The sequence below is a fragment of the Heptranchias perlo genome, unplaced genomic scaffold (genome assembly GCF_035084215.1).
Source record: "Heptranchias perlo isolate sHepPer1 unplaced genomic scaffold, sHepPer1.hap1 HAP1_SCAFFOLD_173, whole genome shotgun sequence".
NCBI classification, from domain to species: domain Eukaryota; kingdom Metazoa; phylum Chordata; class Chondrichthyes; order Hexanchiformes; family Hexanchidae; genus Heptranchias; species Heptranchias perlo.
Window position 1 is genome coordinate 347,076 of NW_027139001.1, and position 25,119 is coordinate 372,194.

The window sequence follows — 25,119 nt, forward strand, 5'->3', positions numbered from 1 at the left end:
CCCTCGTTACATTTTTAAAAAATTACTTGGATTTGCAGCTCAAGTTGTGTAACCTGCAAGGCGACGGACCGATTGCTGGAAAGTGGGATTCGGCTGGGTGGCTCATTTTCGGCCGGCGCGGACGCGATGGGCCGAATGTCCTCCTTCTGTGCCGTCAATTTGCGATGATTCTGCAAAAGTGGCAAGTGTTTTTTGTAAGAGCAAATTCCCTGACCGGGAATCGAACCCGGGTCGCAGCTTTAAAAGCGCCGAATCCTAACCAATAGACCACGAGGGAATGTGTGGAACGTTTCTAAATATATCTGGGAGTGTTTGTATTAAGTACAAATAATATTTATGCTTTAGTGACTGTTAGTTGCAAATGTATTTACATGAATCTGTATTATTTATTTATTTATTGGGGTGTATAGATTCTAAATCTACTTCTGGCGCTGATAAGAGTCCATATAATTCCTCAATTAATGTTTCATTTGCGTTTTCACAATAACAGGTCTGTCTCACTGGTTCCCCAGTGTCAGGGAGGGAAGTGTCTGATGCCCTCTTTTATTTGATGTTAGAAACAGAAGACAAACACTCGTATTCGTTCAAAATCAACCTGAAGGTGGACACACACACAGAGATAAACACAGCCAATGATATGGTCGTTATGTTGGGATTGCTGCACATGCATACCCAGGGGCGAGTTTACTGCAATGATAGACAAGAGCGGCTGAATTTTTCAGGCCCGGTTAGCTCAGTCGATAGAGTGTGAGACTCTAAATCTCAGGGGTGTGGGCTCAAGCCTCATGTTGGGCGTGCTCTGATTTAAACTTTTTATGTTGCTTTCAGGGGTGAACCCAAGCTCTGACTCCCCCCGACATCCCGTGCAGTGTCACCGCGCACATTGTGGCCGCGCCCGGGCTGATTTCTCTCTCTCTGACCCGGGACCGCTGAGTCTGCTGGACCGTGATCACCAACTCATCCAGTTTGTGAATTTAAACCGGAACAGGTGACTCGCAAAGGGCAAGAGAAGTTGGGAACGCTGCAACTTCTGACAAAATCTCATTCCCATTAAAGGTTTGTGAAACTGAATCCCTAACACTTTCTGCAAATTTAAAAAGTTTTGACATTCACTGTACAGGACGCGGCACCGAGAGACTCGTCTCTGACACTCACAGTGATGCGTTGGGCTGTTTTCACTCGTAAAACAGCTTTTGTGATATTGTGATATTGTCTTTGACTCCCTCACCAGCGGAAAGGGTTTGCCTATCTCCCTTTCAAAATCCTAAAAAGCCTTCTATATTCCAGGGAATACAAGTATGTAACCGCTCCTCATAATTTAACCCTTCGAGCCCTGCTAACATTCTGGTAAATCGGGGACGCGCTCCTTCCAAGGCCAATATACCCTTTTGGAGGAAAAGGGAATAACATTTAAAATGAGCATCACTGAGGATCAGTTTTCTGTCGCTCAGAGTTATCTGCTTATTGAAGTAAAAGATGCAGCTTACAAAGAACAAGGGAGCAGCCACTGTCTCCTTTTTTGGCAGGAGAAGAAAATCAACCTGGATGTTTATGGAGACCAAGTTCCTACATAATGTTTCCGCCCGGGATCGAACCAGCAACTTTTCGCATGTAAAGCAAATATGAGAACCACGACACTACAGAAACCGATGGTATCTTGTGCAACGCAATGGGCAACTGAATGGTGTCCTCTCTCTGCTCGTACTTGGAATGTGTTCTTTCAAGTTTGCTAGAGATTCAGACAGTGGCTGCTCCACCTGTTCTTTAAAAACTCTCAGGGTAGTGGGTTTGAGCCTCACATTGGGCGAGTACCGTTTTAAACTTTTATGCTGCTTCCACCGGTGAGCCCCAGCTCTGACACTTCCCCCACCCCCCTCCATCTCACCGCGCACGATGGGGCCACGCCCGGGCTGAATCTCTCCAATCAGGTTTCCGCCCCAGTTGCAGCATGAAATGGTCCTTATCAAAGTCACAAATGATACTCCATGTGACTACCACCATGATAAACTATCCCTCCTCATCCTTCTCAAATACAATATCTCACCGTGCTGTTATGCTGTTAGACGAGTTTCCTCTCTCTGCTCTTATTTGCAATGTGTTGCTTTTCCGACTGATAACACTTAGTATCATTGTATTCTGTGAGTCCATGAGAGGAGATCATTCGGCCCATCGTGCTGTGCTGGGTCAAACACACGTATTCGTTCAAAATTCGTTCAGAGATGGATTGAGTGCCTTGTTGTCAGAAAATTGCCTGAACACCCACAGTCTGCAGCTTTCCTCCTCGCTATCAACCACATGGCCGATTTTTGTGTCACCCGCAAATTTCTTAATCATGTCCCCTAAGTTTCGGTCCAAATCGTTAATGTAGAGCATAAAAAGCAAAGGACCAAGTACCGAGCCCTGCGGCACCCCACTGGAAACAGCCTTCCAGCCACAAAAACACCCGTCGACCATTACACTTTCCTTCCTGCCACCGAGCTAATTTTGGATCCAACAAGCCACATTCCCTTGGATCCCATGGTCCTTTCCTTTTTGGACCAATCTGCCATGTGGGAATTTTTCAAAAGCTTTGCTAAAATCCATGTAGACGATATCAATTGCGCTACCCTCATCGATCCTTCTTATCACCTCCTCGAAAAATTCAATCAGGTTAGTCAGACACAACTTCCCCTTAACAAATCCATGCTGACTGTCCTTGATTCGTCCGGGCCTTTCGAAGTGACAGTTCATCCTGTCCCTCAGAATTGATTCCAATAATTTGAAATGGAGTCTTTCTCCTGCTTGCTGCAATAACAGATAAGGTGATGCAAGGAAGCAAGCCCGGCTAGCTCAGTCGGTAGAGCATGAGACTCTTAATCTCAGGGTCGTGGGTTCGAGTCCCACGTTGGGCGAGTATCATTTTAAACTTTTATGTTGCGTTCACTGGCCAACGGTGCAGAATTGATGCAGAATGGAATATTAAATTTGTAGTCAGGATGGCCGAGCGGTCAAAGGCGCTGCGTTCAGGTCGCAGTCTCTTCTGGAGGCGTGGGTTCGAATCCCACTTCTGACAATCCTTATTTTTACGAAGACGTGAAAATATTTTATTTGTGGATTGTGCTGCAGCTGATTTTTCGACCAAGTTGATTTACTCCTCCCACAAAAGCAACTGGCTTTGTGATGGAATTGTGACTTGAGAAGTTTCAAACGGTGAAATGTTTGACATATTAATGACCTGGACAAAGAAATGGAACAACAGTGGGAAACATTTAAAACGGTGATCAATGGAGTCCAGGAGAAATATATCCCAGTAAAAAGCAAGAACAAACCAGCCAGAAATGACACACCAGGGAAGAATAAAGAAACAAGGGCAAAATTGAAACTGAAGAAAAAGGCACACACTAGACAATAAAGGAGAGAGGGGAATGTGAAAAGACTGGGAAAGAAGTCTAAAGAACTATTAGAAAGGCAAAAAGGAATATCAAAAAAAGAAAAGTATTCTGGACACATCAACAGCCAAAGAAAATTTCGGATAGGAATAGGGCCACTAAGGGATACACACGACAAACTCACAGGAAATGACAGCGAAATGGCAGAAATATTAAATAATCACTTTGCTTCAGTCTTTACCAGCGAGACGAGTATTGTGGGCGTGAGAGTAGAAGAAGAGATCAAAAAGATATGTAAAGACATTTAAGATCGAAAGGGGGAGATAATTGATCAACTAATCAATCTTGGAGAGGAAATTTCCAGTTAGGAGCCTAACCAGAGTTTCAAACCGCTCAGCCACACTAATTTCCGTATTACTGTTCAGGAGCTTATTTCACAGGGACACGATTACTGCGCTCCATTTAGGGAGGCTACGTGAAAGGCGGAAATTGATCTATTAATAGAATCATAGAATAAGATAGCGCCATTCGGCCCATCGTGCCTGTGTCAGCTCTCTGAAAGAGCTGTCCAGTTAGTCCCACTCGCCTGCTGTTTCCCCATAGCCCTGAAAATGTTTCCATCCAAGCGTTTATCCAATTCCCTTTTGAAAACTGTGAGTTAAGAAAAACAATATTGAAAGGGGTGCTGGGGCCTCTGCAGCGTCGATGTGGAGTGTGTGATGATTGAAGTTATCAAGGTGGTTGCTTTACACATGGTATGTTGTGCAATCATCCTGAAATACCTTCAATATCCAATACAAATTGAATTGCAAACCTGACGGACCAACACTGGAAAACAAATCACGAGTGAACGCAAATCATCTGGGACCCGTTTTTAGCCTCACGGCACTTTAAATAAAGTGAAATAACTTTGCATTGAAAGGATTTGGAACTTGCGTCTGTGCCTTTATCTGTTCCATTTCTTAAAGTTGCTGGCGTCTGATGATGGACCCGCCTCTGCTCCCTCCATTGCACAAGAAAGGAGGTGTTTGACGTTGACGGGACCTGTTGGTTATGAGCTTATCCTTTACATTGAGTGGGTTCGCGTCCTTTAAACGGCGTCAACTTTTGCCCAGCGGTGAACTTCGCAGCAAACAAGTTCATCACCGTCTCACCGCGGGCACTGACTGACACGTTTATCGTTATTTCTTTCAGACCGAAATAAATAGGAACCGTGATTTTAAATTTGCACTAAGTGATTTTTAGGTCGTCGCCTTTAAATGTTTCAAAGGCGAATCCGAATTTATGATAGTCCGCCATTTCACCAGCCGTGTTGAAAACAGAACATGTCTCTAACTTTCGCGTCTTTTTTCGAAAGGCAAAAAACATATTTCCCATGACCTCTGAAGGATGGACAAGTACATTTCAGAAATCAGAAGCAAGTTAACCAGCCTTTTAATCCGGAGTCAGACCTTTGCGCCACGCACTCTGAAGACAGGATCCTGGATGTTATTATATATTTGAATGTTTCTCAAACACCGTTTCATATATTGGTTGAATGGATGAGTCTTATCAAATCTCCGCCAGGTCCCACGGGGTGTGAGACAGTATTGGAAGCAGCCTTCACCCCCAATATCACGCTGGCTTTCATCGCCTGCTCTCAGCAGACTGCATTAACAGGGCTGGGAGATATGGACTTTGTTCACATTTAATCAGCAATGTGAATCGTTCAATATTTAATCATTTTTAATGGGGACAAGGTTTCAAAATATTTCCGCCCGGTTTCGAACCGGGGAATTTTCGCGTGTTAGGCGAACGTGATAACCACTACACTACGGAAACCTGATATCTGCAACCTCGTGTTAGGGATATAACCCCTCAGCCAAACTAATTTCCGTATTACTGTCCAGAAGCTCATTTCACAGGGATACATTTACTGCGCTGTATTTCGGAAGGCTGCAGAGAAGGATCGGTGGCGATGGTCAGGCAGGGAATCCCAGAGCATCGCGCCCACACAAACATTTCACTGTTCTTTTTTCATGTGCCTGATATCCGATGGCAGTGTCAATTATGGCGAATCAGGCATGTTCAGATGACATTGTTCACAGAGTGTTTTCTTGCAGCCAAATCACACATTAGAAAACTTGAAATGAGATGAAGAGATCGCAGCCATTTAAAGTGCTCCCAGTTACTGCAGATCAGGAATCGAAACTTGGCACCGGCTTCAGGGCCATCAGAATGAGGCAATGAATCCGAAAGTGGGAAGAAAAAGGTGCGATGTTCGTCTCTGGGTGGGCTCGAACCACCAACCTTTCGGTTAACAGCCGAACGCGCTAACCGATTGCGCCACAGAGACCGTCTGTTTTTTTTTCTTGCAAGATACACTAAAGCAGCGTGTCACCTACCCAAAGTTACATGTTGCAGCCACAGAAATGCAATTGTCCACTATCAGTGTTACTTTTCCAGAAATAAAGGATGGGACATTGTTTGTGGAAACATGGAAACGGTCTGGTCTCGCTCACAGCGTCGATATCACCGCCAACCAGCTCTCCTGCAACCGGCGCGCCCACCGGTGCTTTGTCTGTTAGTTAGTTGCACTGTGGGAGAACCTTCACCACACTGACTGCAGCGGTTTCAAAAGCCGGCTCACCACCACCTTCTCAAGGGCTTTTTGGGATGGGCAATAAATGCCGGCCTCGCCAGCGACGCCCACATCCCATGAACGAATAAAAAAAATATTCTGAGCGTCCTGATGCAGATGTCAGGATTTCATGCCTGATCTGCAGTAACTGGGAGCGGTTTAAATGGCTCCGACCTCTTAATTTCACTCATAACATCAGAGTAACTGTTCCAGGGGGACATGCCGACTCAACTGCGTCTTGGCCGCCTGTCTGGACAGTCCTTTATTCGTCTCTAATTCCGTTTCCCAAAGCGTATCTGCAGATTCACAAAGCTGTTTGTCATTTCGGTTCCTTTCGATTTGTCCAGCTCCCGACTGGCAATAATTTTCAAACCTGGTTGCAAACCTCCGCCTTGCATCGTGTCCAGGGATGGGTTATGTGGAGAGACTGGAGAAGCTGGGATTGTTCTCCTCGGAGCAAAAAAAGGTTAAGGGTAGATTTAATAGAGGTGTTCAAATTATTTTGATAGAATGGATGGGGAGAAGCTCTTTCCATTGGCAGGAGGGTCGATAACCAGAGGACACAACTTGTATTTACATAGCGCCTTTAACGTAGTAAAACGTCACAAGGTGCTTCACAGGAACGTTATTAAACAAAACTTGACACGAAGCCACATAAGGAGATATTGGGACAGGTGACCAAAAGCTTGGTCGAAGAGTTAGGTTTTAAGGTATGTGTTAAAGGAGAGAGAGGCGGAGAGGTTGAGGGAGGGAATTCCAGAGCTTCGGGTCGAGGCAGCTGAAGGCACAGCCTCCAATGGTGGAGCAATTAAAATCGGGGATGCGCAAGAGGCCAGAATTGGAAGAGCACAGAGATTTGTTTTATTCGTTCATGGGATGTGGGCGTCGCTGGCGAGGCCAGCATTTATTGCCCATCCCTAATTGCCCTTGAGAAGGTGGTGGTGAGCCGCCTTCTTGAACCGCTGCAGTCCGTGTGGTGAAAGTTCTCCCACAGTGCTGCTCGGTAGGGAGTTGCAGGATTTTGACCCAGCGACGATGAAAGAACGGTCGATATATGTTTGATGCAGTGTTCCCTAGTGATTGGGAATAGTTCATTGCACAAAAATAATGCATGTCTGTGAGACACTTAATGTTTTTTGCAAATCACCATTAATACGTTCTGTTGCACACCGAAGGAAATGCTAACTTGTTTACCAAGTGACAATTAAAACGTTAATAAACCTTTGTGCTTTGCATGTCATGAACTTTTATCCCTTCCCATTTTACATACTGTATTTTAGGAGTCTGCTTAAAAATGTTTAGTGCTTATTACACCAAGAATCTGGTGCAGCTGTTGTTAAATTTAAAAAGGTTTGTAGCCCCTTCCACGCTTGAAGAAACTCGACCCTGGAGGTTTATGGGGAGCAAGTCCCAACAAAATGCTTCCCTCCGAGATCAAATCGGGGACTTTCTGCGTGTAACTGGTGAACATGATAACCGCTACACTACGGAAACGACAAACTTTTCGGTCTCAGGTCTGAAGGAAGTGTCTCGGGAAAACATGAACCGTTGACTCTCTTTGCACTGACTCTTTTCACGAATATTTCATCGATCGAAACGATACAAGTCACAGGGAAAAATGTCAAAGTCATTAAACTCCCGAATTAGCCCCAAAATCTATCAATCTCAGTTTTGACATTTTCAATTGACTCCCAGCCTCAACAGCTTTTTGGGGGAGAGAGTTCCAGATTTCCACTCCCCTTTGTGTAATGAAATTCTTCCTGACATCACCCCTGAATGGCCCAGCTCGAATTTTTTAATGTTACGCCCCATTGTTCTGGACTCTCCCCACCAGAGGAAATAGTCTCTATCTGCCCTGTCAAATGTTTAATCATCTTAAACACCTCAATTAGATCACCCCTTAATATTCCAAACTCAAGGGAATGCAAGTGTCGTCCATGCAACCTGTCCTCATAATTGCTTATCAACGATAGCCACCAAAAAGGGTTTCACGATGGCTGGCTCTAGAGTGGATTGGTTGTTAGTAGTGGGCTCGTTGGTCTAGGGGTATGATTCTTGCTTCGGGTTTGTTACTATGAATATGTGAGAGGTTCCGAGTTCAAATCCCAGATAAGCCCTTATTTTACTTTGGATCTTGAACTTCCAAAGACAGAAAAGTACCCAAATCACCCCACATGAGTGAAACAATTCCGATGTTTCATACTAGTACCGAACACAACTGCCCAACTTGGTTCTGATGAAAGGTCATTGACCTGAAACATTAACTCTGTTTCTCTCTCCACAGATGCTGCCTGACCTGCTGAGGGTTTCCAGCATTGTCCATGTTATCAGAGTATCACTTCCCTCATCACCTAACTGCACTCCTCCACTAGATGTCGCCTTGTGGTGCAAACAGGCTCCTTCCGCACAGCCAGGTGTTCTGCTTCAGGCATTCATCATAACTATAACTTTTGAACTTGATAGTTAAAACATATGGCCTTGCCAATTGACCAGAAAACAGAATGGTGTTTATCTCTCACCAGTACAGTCCTTTCCCGCAGCATCAGCTTGGAATGATACGTAGCAATCATACAGATGTCACACCTCTCCTGCTTGCCTGTGAAGCTGGTAAGACGAATAGCACACAATGCTGCCTGACACACATACACAGCAGCTATGAATGACTTAAAGGTCTTGTTATGATTGTCAGGCAATTGTTTATATCAAAAGGATAATTAAACTTACGAGTATAATGATATCAGCAACAATCCAAGTGTTTCTGGACTTCAGAATCTACTCGTCTCTATATTCAACATATGCATGCATATAAAATGAAGCAAATCTGTCTTATGATTGTAGTTTCATTCTCCCAACGGAGATTTATACTTCCTCACTTAAGAGGCAAAAGCTAAAGGTTAATATTACTTCAATATAAAGACTGACTCTTTCCTTACAATACAGATACCCCAAACTAATATAACACCTCAAACTGATGGAGCTCCTCAAACTAAAACAGTATCTCAAACTGATACAGTACCTCAAACGGATAGAGAATCTGAAACTACTATAATACCTCAAGCTAATTCATCATCTGAAACTAATGAAGTACCTCAAACTAATACAGTACCTCAAACAAATACAACACCTTAAACTAATGCAGTACTTCAAACCGATACAGAACCTGAAAGTAATATAATACCTCAAACTAATACAGCATCTCAATCTAATACAGTATCTCAAACTAATAAAGTACTTCAACTAATACAGCACCTCAAACTAATAGAGCACCTCAAGCCAATACAACACCTCAAAGTGATACAGCACCTCAAGCGAATACAGTACCTCAAACTAATATAGTACCTCAAATTAGTACAGCGTCTTAAACTAATCCAGTACCTCAAACTATGTATCGTTGTCTCTCCACTGCTTTAAATGTATCTATCTATCTATATATTTATCTATCCATCTACCTATCTTTCTATCCATCTATCTCTCCATCTATCTATCAATCGATTCATCTATCTCACTATCCATCTATCTCTCTATCTATAAATCTCTCTATCCATATATCTATCCATCCATCCATCTGTCTTTCTATCTCTATATCTCTCTATCCATCTATCTATCCATCCATCTGTTTAAACATCTAGCTATATATCTATCTATATATCTCTCTATCCATCTATCTATCCATCCATCTATCCATCCATCTATCTATCTATCTATATATCTCTATCCATCTAACCATATATCTATCTACCGATCGATCTATCTCTATCTATCCATCTATCTATCTATATAGCTATCTATCTATCTACCTTTATCTCCCTATCTCTCCATATCAGTTCCTCGTTCAACCTGTTTATTGCTCTGTTGTTGTTTCTCTATCGCTTTCTGTCTCTCCTCCTTCATTACTCAAGTTTATCAAATAACTTTCTAATCTTTATTTAAAAAATGCAATATTAAAGCATGAGCATGAGGTAAATGAGCAAATTACAAGGTGGGGTGGACTCAGTATGTTGGTCTGTGAGGTCTTCCTTCTTCAGGCTGCTGATCACAGAAGTCTCCCTGAGCAGCTTCTGGAAGAAGAAGCGCGAGCACTTCTCGTCCTGCTCCACGGAGCGGACTCTGGAGCGAAAGATCATTTTTGAAGCCCCTTTAACTGGATGCATCACACCGTGAGATCACAAGGTGAGGCCCCTTTAACTGGACGGTTCATAGCATAAGATCACAGCATGAGGCCCCCTGAACTGGACGGTTCACACCGTGAGATCACAGCATGAGGCCCCTTTAACTGGACGGTTCATACCGTGAGATACGGTCTGTATTGTACTGTATTGCTTCGAAATTGTGAAATTTAGTTTTAACTCTGTGTATTCTTAAATTTTATGCAGTAATATATGTTTTGTAATAAAAAAAATTCGCAGAAACTTTCGAATCAAACGGGTATCGACCCTCCACACGTTATCCATTGCTCCACTGGCCCAGTTTTCAAAAAGCATGCAGTAACTCACACTCCCACAGCGCTGGAGAATGAGCAGTTACCGAGTCAGTCTCGGTCATGCCCACGCGATTCCACGAGTCCGGGCGTGTCAATAGGTGCACGGTGAACAATCACCAAAGAGAGAGACATCAGCTGCTTCCTTTCGATCGCTCAACTTGTAGAGCAGAGGTCTACAGTACAATTAACAGATCAAAGTTTGCTGGTTCGAAGTAATAAACGTGCTTTTGGAGTAAGTAGCTCTAGGCCATTCTCTTAACTTTACAGGCAGCCTACGGCTTAACATGTTGGCGCTGAGGCACAGGAGACCACTTTTCCTTTGTCAAACCTTAAAGCTTTCTGTGTCTGTCAGAACACGGCTGTTTTGCTCGAGCATTTGCCTCTGCTCACCAGCAAGGAGTGCCTTTGAGCTACAACACCGCAAACCGATTTCAGGCAAAAATGTCTTCGATCAGTCAGACAGGGCTCTCGCCGCTCCCTCAAGCTCGGGGCCACTGTTCCTTTCCTGAGATCTCATCTACCTTCCGCAGGCTCGGGCTCTTCTCAGCATCATTCATGATTACTGTGGCTTCCCGTTCTGCTGTTGCTCACTTGCTTATGCTCGATACCACCGATTGGAGCAAAGTATTGATTGTCGTCAGGGAGGGGGCGATCCCAAGGCAAGATTTCTCTGCTGGTCGTGGAACTGCTTGGAGGCGAGTGCGAAACAACCACTGTGAAGGGCATTGAATAAAGGGGGCAGTAGCAACATAGATACAGAATCGGCTAAGGGACAGGAAACAGAGTTGTGGTGAACGGTTGTTTTTCGGACTCGAGGGAGGTGGACAGTGGTGTTCCCCAGGGGTCGGTGCTGTTACCACTGCTTTCCTTGATATATATTAATGACTTGGACTTGGGTGTACAGGGCACAATTTCCAAATTTGCAGATGACACCAAATTTGTAAGGGTAATGAACAGTGAGAAGGATAGTGATCGAGTTGAAGAGAATATATGCAGACTGGTTGCATGGGCGGACACATGGCAAATGACACTTAACGAAGAAAAATGCGAATTGATGCATTTCGGTAGGAAGAACGAGAAGAGGCAACATAAACTAGAGGGCACAATTCTAACAGTGATACAGGAACAGAGAGATCTGGGGGTATATGTGCAAATATCATTGAAAGTGGCGTGGCAGGTTGAGAAAGCGGTTAAAAAAAGCATACGGGATCCTGGGCTTCATAAATAGAGGCAAAGAGTACTAAAGTATGGAAGTCATGATGAACCTTTAGAAAACACTGGTTCAGCCACAACTGGAGTATTGTGTCCACTTCTGGGCGCCGCACTTTAGGAAATATATGAAGGCATTAAAGAGGGTGCAGAAGAGATTTACTAGAATGATTCCAGGGATGACGGACTTTAGTTACGTGGATAGACTGGAGAAGCTGGAGATTTGATCGAGATTTTCAAAACCATGAAGGGTTTAGAAACAGTATATAGAGAGAAATCGTTCCCATTTGCAGAAGGGTGAAGGACCAGAGGACATAGATTTAAGGTGATTGGCAAAAGCACCAAAGATGAAATCAGGAAAAACGATGGGGCGGGGGAGTGGGACCAGCTGGATTGCTCTTGCATAGAGCTGGTGTGGTCTTGATGGGCCGAATGGCCTCCTTCCGTGCTGTGTTCTTTCCATGATTCAAGTCGAATGCTCGCTGAGCAGGTGAGAGATAGCAAGATAGATTCTTGCATTCTCCACTCACCTTTTGACTTGGGTCAATTGTCCAGAAACAAAAGTGGCGTCAGTTTTCAGCGAGCCCATGGTCCATGTACTTCTTAAGCTTCACTGCTTGCTACGGTACAGAGAGGTCAAGTGGCAGCAAATCTTTTGGTGTGCTGCAGGAAGAAAAAAATATTGATTTTGGTCTTGAGCAAAGATGGGGAAAAAAAAAGCTTAATGATGCCTTCTCTGAGGATTGAACTCAGGACCTTCAGATTATGAGACTGACGCGCTGCCTGCTGCGCTAAGAAGGCACTTGATGTATAAATCTCCAGGCAGCTCTATCAAGTAGGACAGTTTGCAAGGTGTAAAATCATAAACTAATCGGCAGTTTGCAAAAACTCTCCATCCAGGTGGAAATCGAACCAACAATCTTCTGAATTTTGGTCAGACACGTTCCCCATTGCTCGACTGGCCAAAGGTGTGTCGAGTAAGTCGGAGCTCACACGCTCACAGCGCTGCGGTATGAGCAGGTACCGAGTCAGTCTCGGTCATGCCCACGCGTCTCCACGAGTCCGGGAGTGTCAAAAGGCACACGGTGAACAATCACCAAAAAGAGGGACCTTTGCTGTTTCCCTTCGAGAGCTCAGCTGGTCGTGTGGAAAACTTGTAGAGATTAAAACTTGAAAGCAAAATCACTCTTAAATCGTTGGTTTAATTCTGTCTCAAAATAACGAACGTGCTTTTGGATTAAGCGGTATTGAGCTCAAGGCCGCTCTCTTAACTTTACAGACTGTTTGCTGCTTAAAATGTTGGCGCTTTTCCTTTCTCAAACCTTGAAGCTGTTTTACTCGAGCATTTGCCTCTGCTCACCAGCAGGGAGTGCCTTTGAGCAACAACACGTCAAACCGGACATCACTTTCAGGCAAAAAAAGACTTCTGTCAGTCTTTCGGACAGGTCTCTCGCTGATCAAAGGAGTGCCTTTGAGCAGCAATGCTTTTTTATTTTCAAAATATACTTTATTTCATAAAATTTAAGGATACATAAAGTTCAGGGTAAAAGTCACAATTTCAATTCAAAACAATACAAAACAGATCGCACACACTATGATCCCATTATTTCAATACAATACACAGTACATGTCTTTAAATACATTCTGTATAATAAAAGGTGGGATGGCTTTACACGATGCTCTTTCCCCATAGAGCCCTTGTATAGGCCGCACCGTGCCTCAGTGCATCCCGCAGCACATTCCCCTGGACCTTGCAGTGTGTCAGTCGGCAACACTCGGTCGTGGACCGCTCCTTCAGCTGGGAGGCCAGAAGGTTTCGGGAGGACCAAAGGGCCTCCTTCACCAAGTTGATGGCCTTCCAGCAGCTGTTGATATCTGTCTCGGTGTCCGTCCCGGGGAACAGCCCATAGAGCACAGCGTCCTGTGTTACCGAGGTGTTGGGGATGAATGGGGACAGTGACTAACGCATCTCTCTCCACTTATTCTGCGTGAAGGACCAGTCCATCAGGAGACAGGCGATGGTCTCATCCCCGTTGCAGCCTTGAAGGCAGCTCGAGGTGGTGCTGAGATTTTGTCCATGTTGGAATGCCCGCACTGGGAGCGCGGATCTCACCACCATCCAGACCACATCCTGGTGCCTGTCGGTCAGTTCCGGCGACGAGATGTTCTGCCAAATGGCATCGACCGTCTGGTCGGGGATCTGCCCGATCGGATTCACCCTCTCCTTTTCCTGCAGGACCCCCAGAACGTTCCTCGTCGACCACTGTCTGATGTCCTTGTGGTCGAAGTGGTTTCTCCTCAGGATCTTCTCCACCTGGGGCAGGTAGGGTGGGGTGGTCGAGCTGGACGGGACGTCCTTCGTCTCCTCGGCTAGCATGGCCAGACGCAGTTTTCTCAATGTTTTGGACAGGTAGAAACTCAGCACGTAGAGACACTTGGTGTTTGTGTACCGGGGCTCTGCACACATTCTGAGGCAGCCACACACAAAGCTGGCCATCAGGATCAGGGCAGCATTGGTGACGCTTCTGCCCCCTTTGTCTGGAGGTTTGTACATGGTGTCCCTGTGGGCGCGTTCTACCTTGGACCTCCAGAAAAAGTGGAAGATAGCTCGGGTGACTGTGGTGACGGAGTTGGGGGAATGGGCCAGACCTGGGCCACGGAGAGCAACACCGCGAGTACCTCACACCTTCTCACCAGATTCCTGCCCGTTATTGAGAGAGACAGCGTCCCACCAACATTCCAAGCTTCTGTTTCGCCTTGGCGAACCGCTCCTCCCATTTCTTGGTGGAGGCCTGGGGCCCCCTGAACCAGCTCGCAAGTACCATCAGTTAGTCGGACCTGACGGTGAAGGGGACAAAGGATCGGGTCTCCCACCTGCCATAGAACATGGCCTCACCCTTACGATAGTTCACTCTGGACACCGAGGCTAGTTCGAAACGATCGCAGATGCCCATCAATCTGTGGACCGACTGCTGATCGAAGCAAAAGGCAGTGACGTCATCCATGTACAGGGCGGCCATCACCTGAGAGCCTCCGCTGCCTGGGATCGTCATCCCCCTGATACTTGTGTCCTTCCTGACGGACGGGGCAAACGGCTCGATACCACATATGAACAAGACCATGGAGAGAGGACAGCCCTGCCTGACTCCAAATCTGATCAGGAAACTCTCCGACTCCCGCCCATTGATTGGGACTGCGCTATGGATGTCCGCGTGGAGCAGTCAGGTCCAATTGGACATTTCCTCCCCAAAGCCCATTTTGGACAGCACGTCCATCATGTATGTGTGGGATATTCTGTCAAAGGCCATCTCCTGGTCCAGGCTGATGAGGCAGGTGTTCACCCCTCTTTCCTACATATAGATGATCGTATCCCTGGGCAGTACAAGGCTATCAGAGTCCTTCCTGCCGAGTACAGTACAGGTCTGATCCGGGTGGATCACCTGCTCTAGAGCGGACTCGAGCCTGTTGGCAATGGCCTTCGACAGAATCTTGTAGTTGACATATAGCAAGGAAATGGGTCGCCAATTTCTGATTACACCCTCTCCCTCTTCTGCTTGTAGATGACAGTGATGATGCCTTTCCTCATGGACTCTGAAATGCTGCCTGCCAGAAGCATACCCCCGGACACATCCAGTAGCTCTGGGCCAATCCAATCCCACAGAGCCGAGTACAACTCAACCAGTAAACCATCGCTCACCGGAGTTCTACTCTTCTCGAAGGACCGGACGGCCTTTGTCAGCTTCTCCAAGGTCAATGGCCGATCCAGGCTCTCCTGTTCGCTGTCCTCTAAGACCTACGTAATAGAGGACAGGAAGGGTTGGGAGGCCGTGGTGTCTCTGGGCTTTGCGTCATGCAGCCCGGCATAAAAAGATTTGCTGATCCTCAGTATGTCGGTCTGTAAAGGCGTCACAGAGCCGTCTTCCTCCTTCAGGCTGCTGATCACCAGAGGTCTCTCTGTGCAGCTTCTGGACGAAGAAACGCGAACACTTCTCGCCCTGCTGCACGGAGTGGACTCTGGACCGAAAGGTGATCTTCGAGGCCTCGGAGGTGAAGATCGAGACTTGCTGGCCCTTCAACTCCCTGAATTCCTCCCCAACATCGATCCCCATCGACTGCAACTGGAGCAGATCCTGCATGCTTTTCTGGAGCTTGGACAATTTCCTCTCTCACTCTCTCGTCCCTTTAACTGGACGGGTCAAACCGTGAGATCAGAGGGTGAGGCCCCTTTAACTGGACATGTCAAACCGTGAGTTCAGAGGATGAGGCTCATTTAACTGGACGGGTCAAACCGTGAGATCAGAGGGTGAAGCCTCTTTAACTGGACGGGTCACACCGTGAGATCATAGCGTGCGGCCCCTTCAATTGGAGGTGTCACACCGTGAGATCACAGGGTGAAGCCTCTTGAACCGGACGGGTCACACGGTGAGATCTCAGGGTGAGACTGCTTTAACTGGACGAGTCACAACGTCAGATCTCAGGGTGAGGTCCATTAAACTGGACGAGTCACAACGTTAGATCTCAGGGTGAGGCCCCTTTAACTGAATGGGTCACACCGTGAGATCTCAGGGTGAGACCGCTTGAACTGGATGTGTCACACCGTGAGATCATGAGGTGAAGTCCCTTTAGCTGGATGTGTCACAACGTTATATCTCAGGATGAGGCCCCTTTAACCGGACGGGTCACACCATGAGATGACAGTGTGATGCCCCTTTAAATGGACAGGTCACACCGAGCGATATTAGGGTAAGGCTCTGTGATTCCAGGTGGTATTTCCTAGCTCGGCTAATTTAAATATGTGAGGTGACGAGAGTGTTGGAGAAATGAAGGCTTGAGATGGCAGAAGCACAGGGTCTCAGCAGCAGTGTGACCAGGACTGTACTTTGTAACTGGTGCAGGGAAACAGCAATGGGAACGAAAATCACAAAATCACAAGAGACTTAGAGGTCCATGTGTATGGATCATTAAAATATTATGGACAGGGACAGAAAATAATCAATAAAGGATAATGGGATGCTGGCCTTTATATATAGAGGACCAGAATACAATGGGGTAGAAGTTATACGACAAATATACAAAGCCCTGATTAGACCACACCTGGAGTACTGTGTTCAGTTGTGGGTGCCACACTTTAGGAAGGTCACATTGGCCTTGGGAGTGCAACGCAGATTTACTAGAATGTTACCTGGACACTGAGTGGGGAAATTGGATAGGGCCTGTTATTGGGCGGGAGTAGCACGATCCGCTATTACCCCGTGCCCAATGGTCCCTGCGCAGGCAGGTCGAGATTTTCGTCAGCCCTGAGGACTCACCTGCAATCTGCGTTGGCAATCAGCGTTGAACGAGGATTCCATGCAATTCTCACTTTCCACCAGCAGGGGGAAGCTCCTATCTCTTAATGGCAGGCTGTCTGTTCGAAATCTCTTAAAGGTAGCGAGTACCTGTTATTTGCTGAATATAACAGACTGCTGTCTGCACGGAGTCTGAACGGAGATCAGACATCGCACATGTAAAGCACAGATGCAGGTCCCATCCCTATTTTAAAATACTGATGAGTTAATTTAAAATATTGAATAAAGGTTGCACACCAGTAAATCCCACATCCTCCAATCTGCAGGCCAGACCTCACCAATCTGCTGGCCTGAGACTCCGTGCACCAAGGTTCTCTGCTGATGCACCAGAGGCCTTGGTATAAGAGGTGGACTGAAGGAGGGACATCCTATATCCGAAGTGGGCAAGAGGTCCTTCAGGCATACACCCAAAAGGTAGTGGGAGGCAGTCGGGGATGAGGTCAATGCCAGGTGCTCAGTATCATGAACATGGATGCAGTACAGGAAGAAATTCAATGCTTTGACATGTGTGGTCAAGGTGAGTGAGGTCAACTGTCAAGTAGCGCCTCCAACCAACTACACCACCAGCCGCACCCATTGCTCCACGCACTACACCCCCCATCACCCACATAGCAACAAATTCTTTCTTTCAGTACTCAACCCTCTCACCATTACACATTATCACCGTTGCAAGCAGCACACCCACAACTCACAGGCCACACACACTGGCAGCTATTCAAACATGATAGTAACATCACCCAGACACACATGGCGCTTTCTTTCAGGAGAAGCTGACACATATCAGGAGGCAGCAAGTGGCGGTGTCATTTTGCCCCTCGAGCCTTTTCCACCATTCGATCAGATCAGGGTGGACCTGTGACCTAACTCCATATACCCGCCTTAGCACCATATCCCTTAATACCCTTGGTTCACAGAAATCCATCAATCTCAGATTTAGAATTCTCGATTGAGCTAACATCAACTGCCATTTGCAGAAGAGCGTTCCAAACTTCTCCCACACTTTGTGCGTGGAAGTATTTGCTAACTTCACTCCTGCACGTCCCGGCTCGAAATATTAGGCTAAGTCACCGCGTCCGAGCTGAGGTAATAAATTAGTTCTTTGCATTTGTCGTTACCAAGGAAGAAGATGCTGCCAAGTCACAGAAACAAGGGAGGTAGTTCAGATCCAGGATAGGCTAAAAATTGATCGAGGAACTACTGGAAAGGCTGGCTGTACTTAAATAAATAAGTCACCCGGTCCGGCTGGGATGCAACCAAGATTGCTGAGGGAAGTAAGGGTGGAAATTGCAGAGGTTCTGACCATAATCTTCCAATCATCCTTAGATATGGTGCTGGTGTCCGAGGACCGGAGAATTGCAAATGTTACACCCTTATTCAAAGAAGGTTGTAAGGATAAACCTGGCAAATACAGGCCAGTCAGTTTAACATCGGTGGTGGGGAAGCTTTTAGAAACGATAATCGGGACAACATTAACAGTCACTTCGACAAGTGTGGATTAATAAAGGAAAGACAGCACGAATTGGTTATGGGCAAATCGTGTTTAACTAACTTGACTGAGTTTTTTGATGAGGTAACAGAGGGTTGATGAGGGCAATGCAGTTGATGTGTATGTGGACTTTTAAAAGTTGTTTGATAATGTTCCACATAATATGCTTGTCGGCAGAATTGAAGTGCAAGGAATAAAAGGGGCAGTGGGAGCATGGACATGAAATTGGCGAAGTGACAGTAAACAGAGAGTAGTAGTGAACGATTGTTTTTCTGACTTGAGGATGTGTTCCCCAGAGGTCGGTATTAAGATCACTGTTTTTCTTGATATATATTAATGACTTGGAATTGGGTGTACAGGGCACAATTTCAAAAATTTGCAGATGGCTCAAAAATTGGAAGTGTTGTGAACAGTGAGGAGGATAGTGATGGACTTCAAGAGGACAAAGACAGGCTGGTGGAATGGGCGGACACGTGGCAGATGAAATTTAACGCAGAGAAGTGCGAAGTGACACATTTTGGCAGGAAGAAAGAGGAGAATCAATATAAGCTAAATGGTACAAATCTAAACGGGATGCAGGAACAGTCAGACCTGGGGCTATATGTGCACAAATCGTTGAAGGTGGCAGGATAGTTTGAGAAATCGGTTAAAAAAGCATGTGGCGTCAAGGGCTTTATAAATACAGATATGGAGTACAAAAGCAAGGAAGTTATGTTGAACCTTTATAAAACACTGGTTCGACCACAACTGGAATATTGTGTCCAATTCTGGGCACCACACTTTCGGAAGGATGTGAAGAAGATAGAGAGGGTGCAGAAAAGATTTACTACAATGGTTCCAGGGATGAGGGACTTCAGTTATATGGAGAGTCTGGAGAAGCTGAGGTTCTCCTTAGAGCAGAGAAGGTGAAGAGGTGATTTGATAGAAGCGTTCAAAATCATTTCATGTGATTGGCAAAATTACAAAAGGCGACATGAGGAAAAACTTTTTTTAAGCAGCGAGTTATTATGTTCTGGAATGAGCTGCCTGAAATGGTGGTGGACACAGATTCAACCATGGCTTTCAAAAATGCATTGTAAAAATACTTGAAGTGAAAAACTTTGCAGGGCTACGGGGTAGAGCGGGGGATTGGGGACAACTGGAATGCTCTTCAAAAGAGCCGGCACTGGCTCGATTGGCCGAATGGCCTCCTCCTGTGCTGTAACAATTCTATGATTCTCTGATTTTGAAGTGTAGTCACTGTGGTAATGTAGGAAATGCTGCAGCCAATTTGTACACAGCAAGATCCCACATACTGCAATGAGATGAATGACCAGAAAATCGGTCTTAGTGATGTTCGTTGAGGGATAAATATTGCCCAGGACACCGGGGAGAACTCGCCTGCACTTTTTCAAATCGTGCCGAGGGATCTTTTACATCTACCTGGGAAGACAGATTGGACTTCAGTTTAACGTCTCGTCTTCAAGGCGACATCCACAACTGTGCAGCACTTCCTCAATGCTACCCCTTCAAAAGTACAGTGTCCATTCACTAATGACCCTCCGACAGTGCAGCACTTCCTCGATACTACCCCTTCGACAGTACAGCGCTCCCTCAGTACTGACCATCTGACAGTGCTGCGTTGCCTCAGTACTGACCCACCGACAGTGCAGCACTCCCTCAGTACTGCCCGTCCGACAGTGCAGAACACCCTCCGTACTGACCCTCTGACAGTGCAGCGCACCGTCAATACTGCCCCTTCGACAGTACAGCGCTCCTTGCGTAATGATCCTTCGACAGTGGAGTGCTCCCTCAGTACTGACCCTCTGACAGTGCAACGTTGCCTAAGTACTGCCCCTCCGGCAGTGCAGCACTCCCTCACAACTGACCCTATCACAGTGTAGCATTCCTGCAGGACTGACCCTCTGACAGTGCAGCACTCCGTCCATACAGCTCATGCGACAATGCAGCCCACCCTTAGTACTGACCCTGCGACAGTGCATCACTCCCTCAGTACTGACCCTCCGAGAGTACTGAGCTCCCTCAGTACTAATCCTCCATCAGTGCTGTGTTCCCTTAGTCCAGCACTCCATCAATACTGCCCCTCCGACAGTGCAGCACTCACTCAGTACTGACCCTCCGACAGTACAGTAATCCCTCACTACTGCCCCTCCGACAGTGCAGAACTCCCTCACTACTGACCCTCCGACAGTGCAGCACTCCCACAGGACTGACCCTCCGACAGTAAAGAGCTCCCTCAGAATGGCACTGTCGTGTCTGCCCGGATTATGTGTTCAAGTCTCTGTAGTTGGACTTGCATTCACAACCTTCTAACTCAGAGGCGAGACTGCGACCACTGAGCCTCTTCTGACACCTGAAAGGGGGAGAGGGAGATGGAAGGGCTCAGGTTGTGCAATCTGCAACGTGGATATAGAATCATAGAATCATAGAAGTTACAACATGGAAACAGGCCCTTCGGCCCAACATGTCCATGTCGCCCAGTTTGTACCACTAAGCTAGTCCCAATTGTCTGCACTTGGCCCATATCCCTCCATACCCATCTTACCCATGTAACTGTCCAAATGCTTTTTAAAAGACAAGATTGTACCCACCTCTACTACTGCCTCTGGCAGCTCGTTCCAGACACTCACCACCCTTTGAGTGAAAAAATTGCCCCTCTGGACCCTTTTGTATCTCTCCCCTCCCACCTTAAATCTATGCCCCCTCGTTATAGACTCCCCTACCTTTGGGAAAAAAATTGACTATCGACCTTATCTATGGCTGTCAAAAGTAGGACAAATGGACTACGGATGCACAAGCGACCACAGGTGGAGGAGCAGAGTGTTCGGGAGGGGGTGTCGGATTGGAGGAGGTTACAGAGATAGAGAGGGGTGAGGCCCTGATGGAATAAATATAAGAAATAATAAAAATAAGCTACATGCTTAGGAGGATGGGATCCAATGCAGGTCAGTAAGGGCTTTGGTGATTGGCGATCCGCTCACCAATCAAAATGCCTGCGATGGGGACGGAATCTGTGGCACGGATGTGGAGATTTTGGGGCCCAAGATCATGACTTCCCAATTTTTACCAGGAGGAAATTGTGGCTCATCTAAATCAGAATGTGGATCTGACAACACAAAGACATTGGAAGGGTCAAGAGAGGCGGTGGTTTTGTCAGCGTCCATCTGAAAGCTGGTCCGTGTCTGCGGACTGTGTCACCAAAGGGCAGCATGTAGATGAGGAAGAGGAGGGAACCAAGGATTGAACCTTTAGAAAGATCAGAGATAACGGTGATAGGGCGGGAAGAGAAGCTTCTCCTGGCTGTGATCAGAGAGGTGAGTGGAACCAAATGAGGGCAGTCCCAGCAAAAGAGGCCAGTGTCCGATGAATGAGGAGGTGACGGGTGGTTTGTCTCCAGGTTTGGAGACGGGGAGGGGAGGAACATGGAGGAATTTAAACCCAAGGATGAGAATTTTAAATTTAAGGGATATGGAACTGGGAGCCAGTGAGGGTCAGTGAGGCCGAGCAGGACCTGGTGCTCGTTGGACACGGACTACACAGTTTTGGACGAGCTCATGTTTATAGAAGGTGGGTATTGGGTGGCCGGTCAGGAGTGCATTGGAGCAATGGAGTCTCGGGGGACAGAGCCATTGATAAGGGTTTCAATGGCAATGGGCTGAGGAAGGAATGGAGGCGGGTGAGGGAATCACCTGGCCTTTGTGATGGAGATCAAATCGGATCATGAACTCAGCTCGGTTTTACAGGGGAACAATTTTGCTGGAGCCGTTAACCAGTGTAGAATAAACGGGTAAACATCTCCAGTAAAATAGCGGAGAGAGGAATGTCAATGGGACACGTTCAGTGTCCGTCCCCTAATATCACCCACAGTCATTTCCAGGCTGCAATCCTCAACCTGCCCTTTAACTGTCCTCGTGTCAGAGACTCACAATTCATATTTTAACTGGGAAACTGCAGGAACAGAGTAAAACAGGTCTGCTTGTGTCCCTGGGTTCAGTGCACACCGCAGAGAATCGGTAACATTTATAAATGAATCACCAGGACTGAACATAATCAACACAATTATATAAAAACTGTAAATGGAGCCGTTCATTATTACTGGATCAGTCTTGTACGAGAACAGATTGAAACTTTATTCCTGAGAGAGATCTGATTAAGATAATGACCTGGACTTTGAGATGTTTGTGTTTTATTCACCACATTATTTACATTGGAGTCAAAGCTGCTGATATAATGTGTTTGTTAAACTGACTGTAACTAATAGCAATGGTCAGGGGTAAAACAGTGTCAGTGGAGACTTATCCCCTGTATAAATCAGGGCTTGTTGGAATGGATAAGCTCAGTGTGCCTGCTGGAGCCTTGTTTTCCAGACCAACAGAAGTCAGTGCTTCTCATAGAAATGCATGATTTAGTGATTCCTCAGATACAACGCATTTATTATCCTGTTCTTGCAGCCGTTGGAGTTCCGGGTAAGCCGTTATCTGAGCTGTTATTTGTGTAAATCGCTGCTAACTTTGCTGCTGTGCTTGGCAAATTGTATTTTCTCCCTACGTGTTCCACGCAGTCGCCTGTACTGCACTATCGGTTGAGTGATGGAATGTGTTAAGTCTCTGCTCTTTCAGCACTGTAGCTGCTGCAATATATCCGTAATGATTTTTGTATATCCAGCCCTGCCATTGTTACTTGCTTATTCTCTGTACTGAATATATTTTGAATAATTGTATTTTGAATAATGGTATTTTGACACTAAGAATATCCCAACACTGGACAAACAGGGGGCTGTAGGGGGGGAGGAGCTAAATACGATTAAAATCACGAAGGAATTTGGTGCTCAGTAAATTAATGGGACTCAAGGCGCATAAATCCCCTGGACCTGATTGCTTGCATCCTCGGGTCTTGAAGGAAGTGGCAGCAGGGATTGTGGATGCTTTGGTAATAATTTTCCAAAATTCTCTGGACTCGGCAAAGGTCCCGGCAGGTTGGAAAACTGCCATTGTAACACACTTATTTAAAAAGGGTAGTAGGCAGAAGGCTGGAAATTATAGACCAGTGAGCTTAACATCTGTGGTGGGTAAAATTTTGGAGTCTTTTGGATTGGTTTTGGATTGGTTATCTAACAGGAAGCAGAGAGTTGGGATAAATGGTTCATTCTCGGACTGGCAACCTGTAGCCAGTGGTGTTCCGCAGGGGTCGGTGCTGGGTCCCCAACTCTTTACAATCTATATTAACGATTTGGAGGAGGGGACCGAGTGTAACATATCAAAGTTTGCAGATGATACAAAGATGGGAGGCAAAGTAGAGAGTGAGGAGGACATAAAAAACCTACAAGGGAATATAGAAAGGCTGGGTGAGTGGGCGGAGATTTGGCAGATGCACTACAATATTGGAAAATGTGAGGTTATGCACTTTGGCAGGAAAAATCGGAGAGCAAGTTCTTATCTTAATGGCGAGCAACTGGAAAGTACTGCAGTACAAAGGGATCTGGGGGTCCTCGTGCAAGAAAATCAAAAAGTTAGTTTGCAGGTGCAGCAGGTGATCAAGAAGGCCAACGGAATGATGGTTTTTATTGCTAGGGGGATAGAATATAAAAACAGGGAGGTATTGCTGCAGTTATATAAGGTATTGGTGAGACCGCACCTGGAATACTGCATACAGTTTTGGTCTCCATACTTAAGAAAAGACATACTTGCTCTCGAGGCAGTACAAAGAAGGTTCACTCGGTTAATCCCGGGGATGAGGGGGTGGACATATCAGGAGAGGTTGAGTAGATTGGGACTCTACTCATTGGAGTTCAGAAGAATGAGAGGCGATCTTATTGAAACATATAAGATTGTGAAGGGGCTTGATCGGGTGGATGCGGTAAGGATGTTCACAAGGATGGGTGAAACCAGAACTAGGGGGCATAATCTTAGTATCAGGTGCTGCTCTTTCAAAACTGAGATGAGGAGAAACTTCTTCACTCAGAGGGTAGTAGGTCTGTGGAATTTGCTGCCACAGGAAGCTGTGGAAGCTACATCATTAAATAAATTTAAAACAGAAATAGACAGTTTCCTATAAGTAAAGGGAATTAGGGGTTACGGGGACCGGGCAGGAAATTGGTCATGAATTTAGATTTGAGGTTAGGATCAGATCAGCCATGATCTTATTGAATGGCGGAGCAGGCTCGAAGGGCCGATTGGCCTGCTCCTGCTCCTATTTCTTATGTTCTTATGTTCTTATGGTATGTCCTTGACTTCTAAAACTTCGGTCTGAAGGAGTTACATTGTATCGGTCGTGATCTTTCTATATCCAACATTGGCATTGTTACTGGATTATTCTCTTTACTGAATGTATTGGAATCAGATGTCTGGCCTAAGAGGTGGTATCAGACCATCAGGAACTTTTAATAGTTTCATGTTGTGGAACTAACCTGTCCTGGAATATATTTTCATCAAAGTGTTTTCAGTGATTGATAATAAGACAGCTCAAGGTCTCAGTGATACAAGTGCATTGTCCTCCCTCCCCAATAACATGCTTCAGTTTAACTGGGATTTCAATGTATTTATTGGTGATCACTGTTATGAAATATTATTTCATTGTGTGTGTATCTGACGCCGCTTCAGATGTCTGGT

The 25,119-nt window shown here is 46.0% G+C and overlaps 5 non-coding genes across 5 annotated transcripts; 2 read left to right on the top strand and 3 right to left on the bottom strand.

Moving 5' to 3' along the window:
- The first annotated feature begins 2,818 nt into the window (after positions 1 to 2,818).
- trnak-cuu (transfer RNA lysine (anticodon CUU)) lies at positions 2,819 to 2,891 on the top strand. The gene has a single exon. It is a non-coding gene; the product is annotated as a tRNA-Lys (tRNA).
- A 78-nt stretch (positions 2,892 to 2,969) lies between these two features.
- trnal-cag (transfer RNA leucine (anticodon CAG)) lies at positions 2,970 to 3,052 on the top strand. The gene has a single exon. It is a non-coding gene; the product is annotated as a tRNA-Leu (tRNA).
- A 2,064-nt stretch (positions 3,053 to 5,116) lies between these two features.
- trnav-aac (transfer RNA valine (anticodon AAC)) lies at positions 5,117 to 5,189 on the bottom strand. Its single transcript has one exon. It is a non-coding gene; the product is annotated as a tRNA-Val (tRNA).
- A 440-nt stretch (positions 5,190 to 5,629) lies between these two features.
- On the bottom strand, positions 5,630 to 5,703 carry trnan-guu (transfer RNA asparagine (anticodon GUU)). The gene has a single exon. It is a non-coding gene; the product is annotated as a tRNA-Asn (tRNA).
- A 6,702-nt stretch (positions 5,704 to 12,405) lies between these two features.
- Positions 12,406 to 12,478, bottom strand: trnam-cau (transfer RNA methionine (anticodon CAU)). Its single transcript has one exon. It is a non-coding gene; the product is annotated as a tRNA-Met (tRNA).
- Between the last annotated feature and the right edge of the window lie 12,641 nt (positions 12,479 to 25,119).